Consider the following 8,207-nt stretch of genomic DNA (forward strand, 5'->3'; position numbering starts at 1 on the left):
GAACTTCAAGCGACATTTCGGGTACCTTTCAGCAACAACCATCCACCTCTGAATATCCTAACTCCTTATAATATCTCTTTACAAAGAAAACATCTAGCATATCCCCTTCAACTCCCGCTAACACCTTTGTATTGTCTGGTTCATAAATTTTTGATCCACTTTCGTCATTCTTAAACTTTCCACTATGATGGAAAACAAATGTCATTGGATTATTTTCCATCTACAAATTAAAAGTAGCAACAGTGAATAATGAGAGTGCACTCTATTTTTCATTATTTTTATTTTTTTTGTACAATTTATTTATTTTTCAACAACAAAACTCCAATCACTACTTTAATCTAAAATGAACACCATTAAACCAAATAATCCTGCCTTTTACATGAACTAAACAAAACAAAAATTTTCATCTATCCACACACATTGCATTCGGCCATATCAAAACAGAGCATCTAGATTTTTTCAACATACAAAATGTCTGAACCATTGCAAAACCCTAGCAGCAACTACCCCCAACATAAAAATCCTAACCCGAAATCAACCAACATTCAAAATCAACGAATATTATACCACACATTCATACATAAAAAATAGAGAAGGAACTCGCCACGCAAGAGATCTCACCTCTCACCGGAGACGGTGACTACCACCGCAGAAGACTGGTGGCCTGCAGACCACGAGGAGGAGGAGCAATTGCAATGCGAACGGCGTCACTAATTATTGCTTCCATAGCTGATCAGAGCAACTTCGTCTTCTCATCTGTTTCGGTGACTCTTCATTGGTTTTGGGTGAAAAAGGGAAAAGTGTAATTGAAAGTGAAAGTGAGAAGGGGAATGGGAGAGTTACTTCAGTAATAGAGATTCTTGCAACACGGCGTCGTTTTGGACCTACTTAGGTATCACTTAACGGTCCACGTGTACTGCCGTTAACGAAATCTGTGAGCCAATAAACGGAAGGACAAACGTGACTGATGTCAAATCTTTCGAGGACTAATTTGATTAAAAATTTTTTTTGGAGACAAAAATGACGATCATGCAATCTTTTGGGGACTCATTTGACCATTAACCCTGTAATTATATAAACTAAGAAAAAAATGACAGATAGGTCATTCTCTTTTATCTGGTAGATATTTAAGTCCAAAAAGATTAGAATTTAATTCTTATGCAAATTGAAATCAATTTCGGTGTTTGAGACAAAAATAATTAAATTAATTTAAATAGTGTTATGGATAATAATGGTAACAAAAATCCAGCTATCCGAAATCGTACATTACCGACATCATGCAAGAAATATGAATAGCGTAAGTCAAACAGACCCGAATCAAGGAAACAGAAAATAAACAATATAAATGTCAATCTAAAGAAATAAGTGCTCAACGGATACTCAAAGAACATATAAAATGAGAACTCCAGAAATAGGTAACACATCATCATCATCTCTGCAACATATATTACTGACTTAAGCTTCGGAGTGTTATTGCAGGTTGTCCACCCGACTTGGTCTGTGAACAATCAACATGGGATCTCGAATTTTCTTCAATACGTATCCTGAAATAGGTACGAACATTGGCGTCGTCTATGGGGATCCCTGAAATTGTTTCACACCATGGCTGAATACAAGATGATCCAATCAACCATTAATCTAAATACTCCACTGAAAGAAACGCTTCATGGGGATGGTCGTGAAACTGATCATAATTCCGTCGAGTAGCACCAAGTGCCTCAGGTTTTGAGCATAACTCTGGAGAATGTCAAATTGTCTACTTGGGACCACAAGATTATGACCATGAGATGCAAGAGATGCACCATAAAATGCAAGAGATGTAGGAAATGCAAAATAAGATGAAAGAGTTAGAGCGTAAGCTGGAGGAGCATTCGCAGTTCCGAAGAACTCGATCTCACAGTCGTACAGCCCGAGATCAGCAACATATTCGAGAAAGAGTGAGCCTGAAAAAGTCTCAAGGTCACCCGCATGAGGATAATTACCGCCGAGCTTGGAAAATATCTCCTCACTATGAAGAAGTGCATGGTGGTCATGATAGGAGAAGGAGGTCCAACTCCCAATCTGTCCAATAAAAAAGGAACCGGACTCCGAACAGGACTACGAGCCCTAGGCGGTATAAGGATTCTAGGGAGCATGTAATCATAGGGCAGACCCCGTTCGCCTCACATGTCCTACAAGTCAAATTGCCCAAGAACTTTGATAAACCCATGGATCTAATGTATGAAGGGAAGTCTGATCCTCAAGAACACATAGATGCTTTCGAGACACGAATGAACTTAGAAGGCGTAGGAGACGCTATAAGATGTAAAACATTTTTGGTCACACTCTCTGGACCAGCCATGGCATGGTTCAGTACTCTACCATCTGGCTCTATCTCCTCATTTCACGATATCAAGATCAAGTTTCTTGCTCATTTCACAACCAGACAAACCCAAGCTAAACACCCAATCTCCTTGCTCGGGATAGAACAAAGAATCAGGGAAAGCATATGAGATTACCTGGACAGATTTAATAAAGCGCTTTTGGAAGTCAATACCCGAACTCTCGAAGTTGTCTACCTCTGTCTCATAGCAGGATTGCTTAAAGGAGACTTTAGAAGGCACCTCACATCAAAAGGACGTGAAGTCTATGGAGAAAATCCACCAAATTGCTTTGGAATACATGAGGGATGAAGATGTTTTGAGGGTGGTTTTGACAAAGAAAAAGAACCCAGTTTCCTCACCTAGTAAGGCCAGGAATTCGGGACAGAATACCCCGAGAACAGTTGTCCCTTGTGTGGGGAAATTTTCCACATACACACCACTTGTGGCATCAGTGGCAGAATTTTATCAACAAGTGTCACATCGAGGCATATTACCCAAAGCTAGGTAGATAAGGCCAAGAGTCTCTTTGAACAAATCACAATATTGTGATTACCATAAATCCTATGGTCATAAGACAGAAGATTGTGTAGACCTGAAAGATGCTTTGGAACAAGCCATCCAAGATGGAAGCTTTCGGAAATCGTTTAATACGTTAGGCCGCTCTGACGACAAAACGATGACGAGGACCGGGAAGTAAGGAGTCCTAGAAGTACTAAAACCAACAAAAACCAAGATGCCACTACACAAGTGGTCGTGAATGTCGTAGTAGGGAAGAACGGTTTGGTAAAAACAAGGAATGTAGTTAAGAAGGATGCTAAGTCTATGACTTCCGAGGTCCTGAAAATACAAAGTTTTTCAACTGTCCAATTCGCTGTTGAGAATTACCAATATACCACTTTGGAGGATGATGAGCCCTTGGTGATCACGGCTAGGCTAGGAAACGGGATTGTAAAGAGGATATTGATAGATACTGGTACGGATTCAAATTTGTTGTTCAGAAATGCATTCGACTCCCTAGGGCTTAAGGATCAGCACCTCAAACCACACTTACCTAGAGTAGTAGGTTTGGGAGACCACTACATTAAGCCTAATGTAGCTATCGACCTTTTCTTCACAATAGGGGAAAGATCGGAAGCCTGGGTTGTATAAGCCGAGTTTGTAGTTCTGAAAGACTCGACGGCTTACAATGTTTTCCTCGGGCAAAAAACACTCAATGATCTTTGCATTTTTATTTCAACCAAGTTCTCGGTTATAAAGTACATATCAGCGGAAGGTTGAGTTGCTACAATTCGAGAAAATTGGGTGGCCGCTATCAAATGCAACAATGTAAGCTTGAATCTAAGGGATATGGCCAAAAAATCCACATGAATTTTGTTGGTAAACTTGGACTCTCGAATTCAGGAGAAGTCGAGACCAAAACCTGATGGTAACCTGAAGAAAGTTCAAATTGGGCATGAAGTTGTAAAGTATACATTCATAAACAAAGACTTGCCTTAACCTCTAAAGTCGGAACTCCAGGACTTTCTGAAAGGTAATGTAGATTTATTTGCATAGGAACCATCCGATATGTCGGGGATCGATCCCGCATTCATGTCCCATCAACTTGCCATCGATCCCTCGTTTAAGCCAGTTGTGCAGTGACGTCGTAAGATGTCCCAAGACCGGTCTGACAAGGTCGAGAGACAAGTACAAGGGTTGTTGAATGCTGGCTTTATTAGAGAACTTACATATTCAACTTGATTATCCAATGTAGTAATGGTAAAAAAGTCCAATAGAAAATAGCGAATGTGTGTTGACTATACTGATCTGAACAAAGCCTGTCCAAATAACTGTTTTCCTTTACCCAACATTGATAATGTGATCGACTCTTCATCGGGTTATCAGATTCTACGTTTCTTAGACGCATATAGTAGTTATAATCAGATCCCGATGCATCGGCCTGATGAGGATAAGACTGCTTTTATTACTCCCGAGGGAATTTATTGCTATACGGTAATGCCTTTTGATTTAAAAAATACAGGGGCCACTTATCAAAGATTGATGGCCAAAGTGTTTAAAGAGCAGATCGGAGGAGTATGGAAGTCTACATCGATGACACGCTGATAAAAACCATGACGGATGAGGACCTCATAGCTGATCTGCGAGAAACTTTCAGTAACTTCCAACTCTACAACATGAGGTTAAACCTAGCAAAGTGTGCGTTCGGACTGTGGGGAGGAAAGTTTCTCGGATTCATGGTAACGCAAAAAGGTATTGAGGCTAACCCTGAAAAATTCCAAGACATTTTGAATATGTCAAACCCTCAAAACCATAAGGAGGTGAAGAGGCTAATAGGCTGGCTTGCCGCCTTGTCAGGATTTCTCAGAGCCTCGGCCAAAAAAGCAAAACCTTTCTTAAGCTAATGAAGAAAGGAGTAGCTTTTGAATTGACGTAGGAATGTGAAAAATGATTCATGCACTTTAAAATTTTATTATCCTCTTTTTTGGTCCTCGCGAAGCCGATACCTGGGAAACTGTTATATTTATATTTGTTTGTCACTAACGAATCTATAACCTCGACTTTAGTTATTGAAAGTGACAATAAGCAACAACGACTTGTGTACTTCATTAGTAGGGTTTTTCAAGGTCTCGAAGTGAAATACTCCATGTTAGAAAAGCTTGCTTTTGCAGTACTAATGTCGGCATGCCGCTTAAGGCAATATTTTCAAAGTCATTCGATAATCATTTGAACCGATCAACCAATTAAAAAAGTTCTTCAAAAGCCAGATTTGGCTAGACGAATGATTAGTTGGTCGATAGAATTATCATAATTTGATATAAGATATGAATCTCGGTTTGCCATTAAGGCACAGATAATGGTGAATTTTTTGGCTAAAATGACCTATTCTTCTCTAGATTCACCGGCTTGGGAGCTTTACATTGATGGAGCGTCCCAAACAAGGTACAGGGGTGCGGGAATTATCCTTACTAAAGGGGAAGAAATGGTCATCGAAGCATCCCTTAAGTTTTATTTTCTGATCTCAAATAATCAGGCTGAATGCGAGGCTCTAATTGCAGGTTTAGCGTTGGCAGCTAAAGTCGGTACAACAGAGCTAACTGTATATTGTGATTCTCAGATCATAACCTCCCAAGTAAATGGCAAGTATCAAGAAAGGATCTGCTGTTGAAATTATATTTGAAGAAGGTACAGAATGAAATACCAAAATTTAAGAAATTTTGCATTAAACATGTACCTCGGAAACAAAATACTTGAGTTGACGTTCTATCAAAATTGGCCAATAATAAGCTGGGTAGTGAAAATAGGAGTTTAATCTAGGAGGTGCTCTCGGAACCTTCTGTGAGCCCCTCTGATGTCACGGTGTTACCGTCTGACACTACCTCATCTTGGTTAGATCCCATATGCATGTACCTGGAACATTGGATTCTTCCCGATGATCCCAGAAAAGTTAAGAAGATGCGCTTGAAATTGACAAAATATACCATGATTAATGGTCAATTATATAAAAGGGGCATTTTGCAACCCCTGCTTAAATGTCTAAGACCTCAACAAGTTAATTATGTGTTGCAGGAGGTACATGAAGGATGTTGTGGACACTACATGGAGGCAAGTCATTGGCCTAGAAAGTCGTCAGGGCTGGATACTACTGGCCCACTATCATAAACAACACAATGGAATATATACAGAAGTATAAAAAATGTCAAATTCATGGCAACCTCCATCAAGCTCCACCTCAAGAACTCGTTTCGGTAATACCAATGAGACCATTTGCAAAATGGGAAATAGACCTACTAGGGCCTTTTCCTTAAGGACCTGGTCAAGTGAAATTTTTTATAGCAGCAATCGATTATTTCACCAAGTGGATTGAAGTTGTGCCCAGCATAGACAGAATCGCAAATTAATTTGCTAAATCAGACGATTTTGCGACTCTGGCTCTTCCTCCTGTCCCGATTCTAGTCTTCGAGTAAAGATGTAGATTCACTAGAATCGTGGCTCTGCCGTTGTGCAGTGTCTAGCGAAGCAAGCTGAGGGAGGAGTATGGTTTCTTAGCCAATTAGTGGTAAAGAAGGATGAAATTCTAGGTATTACGCTGTTTTTGCCCTTCTTTGGCTCTCTAAATCTGAGTTGTGGGTCTTTTTAGGTTCTCTCTTAATCTCTCCTCTCTCAGCATAGCTTGTTGCTCGTCACCATTGATGCTATTCCAATGAGTGGCTCTTTCTCTTCGGTTCCACTAAGCCTTGCCGATTCCCTACTATACTGGTCCTGCCATCTAGTTGCTCTATTTCTATTTTTGCTTTTCTTAACTACGTGCCTCTGGATTTTTCTTGTGTTACTATTCTTATGTTACAAAAACCTATTATAATGAACTTTTATTTTGTTGATATATTTATATTTATTTTTACTTACGATTTAATAAAGTATATAATGTTAAGTTTATATATATATATATATATAATTGTTAATTTTTTTATAAATATTTTAAATTTACGAGTTATATTTACGTTTCGTCTTACAATTTTACGAATTACGATTCTAGACTAGTCTTCTGAGTCGAGATAAAACTACGAATTCACTACCTTGGCTGCGCCACTATCAAAGATAACAACGTCTCAATGTCGGAATTTTGTGTGGAAGGACATTCTTACGAGGTTCAAAATTCCAGAGGTGATAGTTACTAAGTACTAACAATGGAACCTAATTTGCAGATTCTAAGTTCCGATAGTTTCTAGCTGGTTTGGGAATACGTCAAGTTTTTTGTCTCGGTAAAGCACCCCCAAACAAATGAACAGGTAGAAGCTGCAAATAAAATAATCCTAAAGGATTGAAGAAACGATTGGACAACCTTTTGGGGTCTTGGGCCGACGAGGTATGGCTAGTACTGTGGTCCTATTGTACTACCCCTCAATCCTCACAAGGGAGAACCCTTCCGACTTACCTACGGGGAAGAAGCAATGATACCAGTAGAGGCCAGTGAACCCAGCCCAAGGCTACTCCTTGGTAATACTGAAAATCATATTGAGTTGGACCTCATTGACGAGGTAAGGAATGGAACCAACTTAGCTGAGCAGGCATTAAAGCAATATGCTGCCAAAAGATACAACACCAATGTTAGGCCTAGAAGCTTTCAAGATGGGGGCCTAGTATTGAGACACGCTGACGCCGGGGCATCAGGAACTCAGGAAAAGTTAGTTCCAATATGGAAAGGCCTTTTTAGAATCAAGGAAAGCCTGGGAAAAGGATCTTATAAGCTAGAAAGTCTAGATGGTACCGAGATTCCGAGGTCATGGAATGCAATTCACTTGAAAATGTATTATCCCTAGGATAAAGTATTTCTTGAAGTCTTTTATTTTTAAGTACTCTTAGAAGAAGGGGCACTCTTTTCCTATCGATATAGGTTTTTAATGAGGCCTCAACATGAACTCGTTGTATGGAAAAAGTTCATAATTCATAATAAGACTTCAATTATTTGTTTAATTTCTTATTTGGTTCATTCAAAAATGAGAAAATTGGCTTAACAAAAAGCTGATAAACATTAAAATTGGAAAACGGTAAAGGCGCTTGAATAGTGTAGCGGAAGCAAAAAGCTTCGAAGTTCAAAAACAACAAACACTTAAGTTGCTTAAAATAAGACAAGCATAAATAAAATGCTACTTAAGGAAGTTCTGACCTAACTACAAAGAAAAACTTAAAACATTTTTACAAAGGGAAAATTACATTATATCGACTATTTTTCCGTCTACCACTTTCTTAAAGACCCCGACATTGGAGACGTCCAAGTCGGGAGCTAAGAGTTTGATTTGGTCCAATATATTCTTCTCAATGTTAAAGGCTTCGTCCATAACAGCC

Source organism: Arachis ipaensis, chromosome B06, assembly GCF_000816755.2.
Source record: "Arachis ipaensis cultivar K30076 chromosome B06, Araip1.1, whole genome shotgun sequence".
Lineage (NCBI taxonomy): Eukaryota > Viridiplantae > Streptophyta > Magnoliopsida > Fabales > Fabaceae > Arachis > Arachis ipaensis.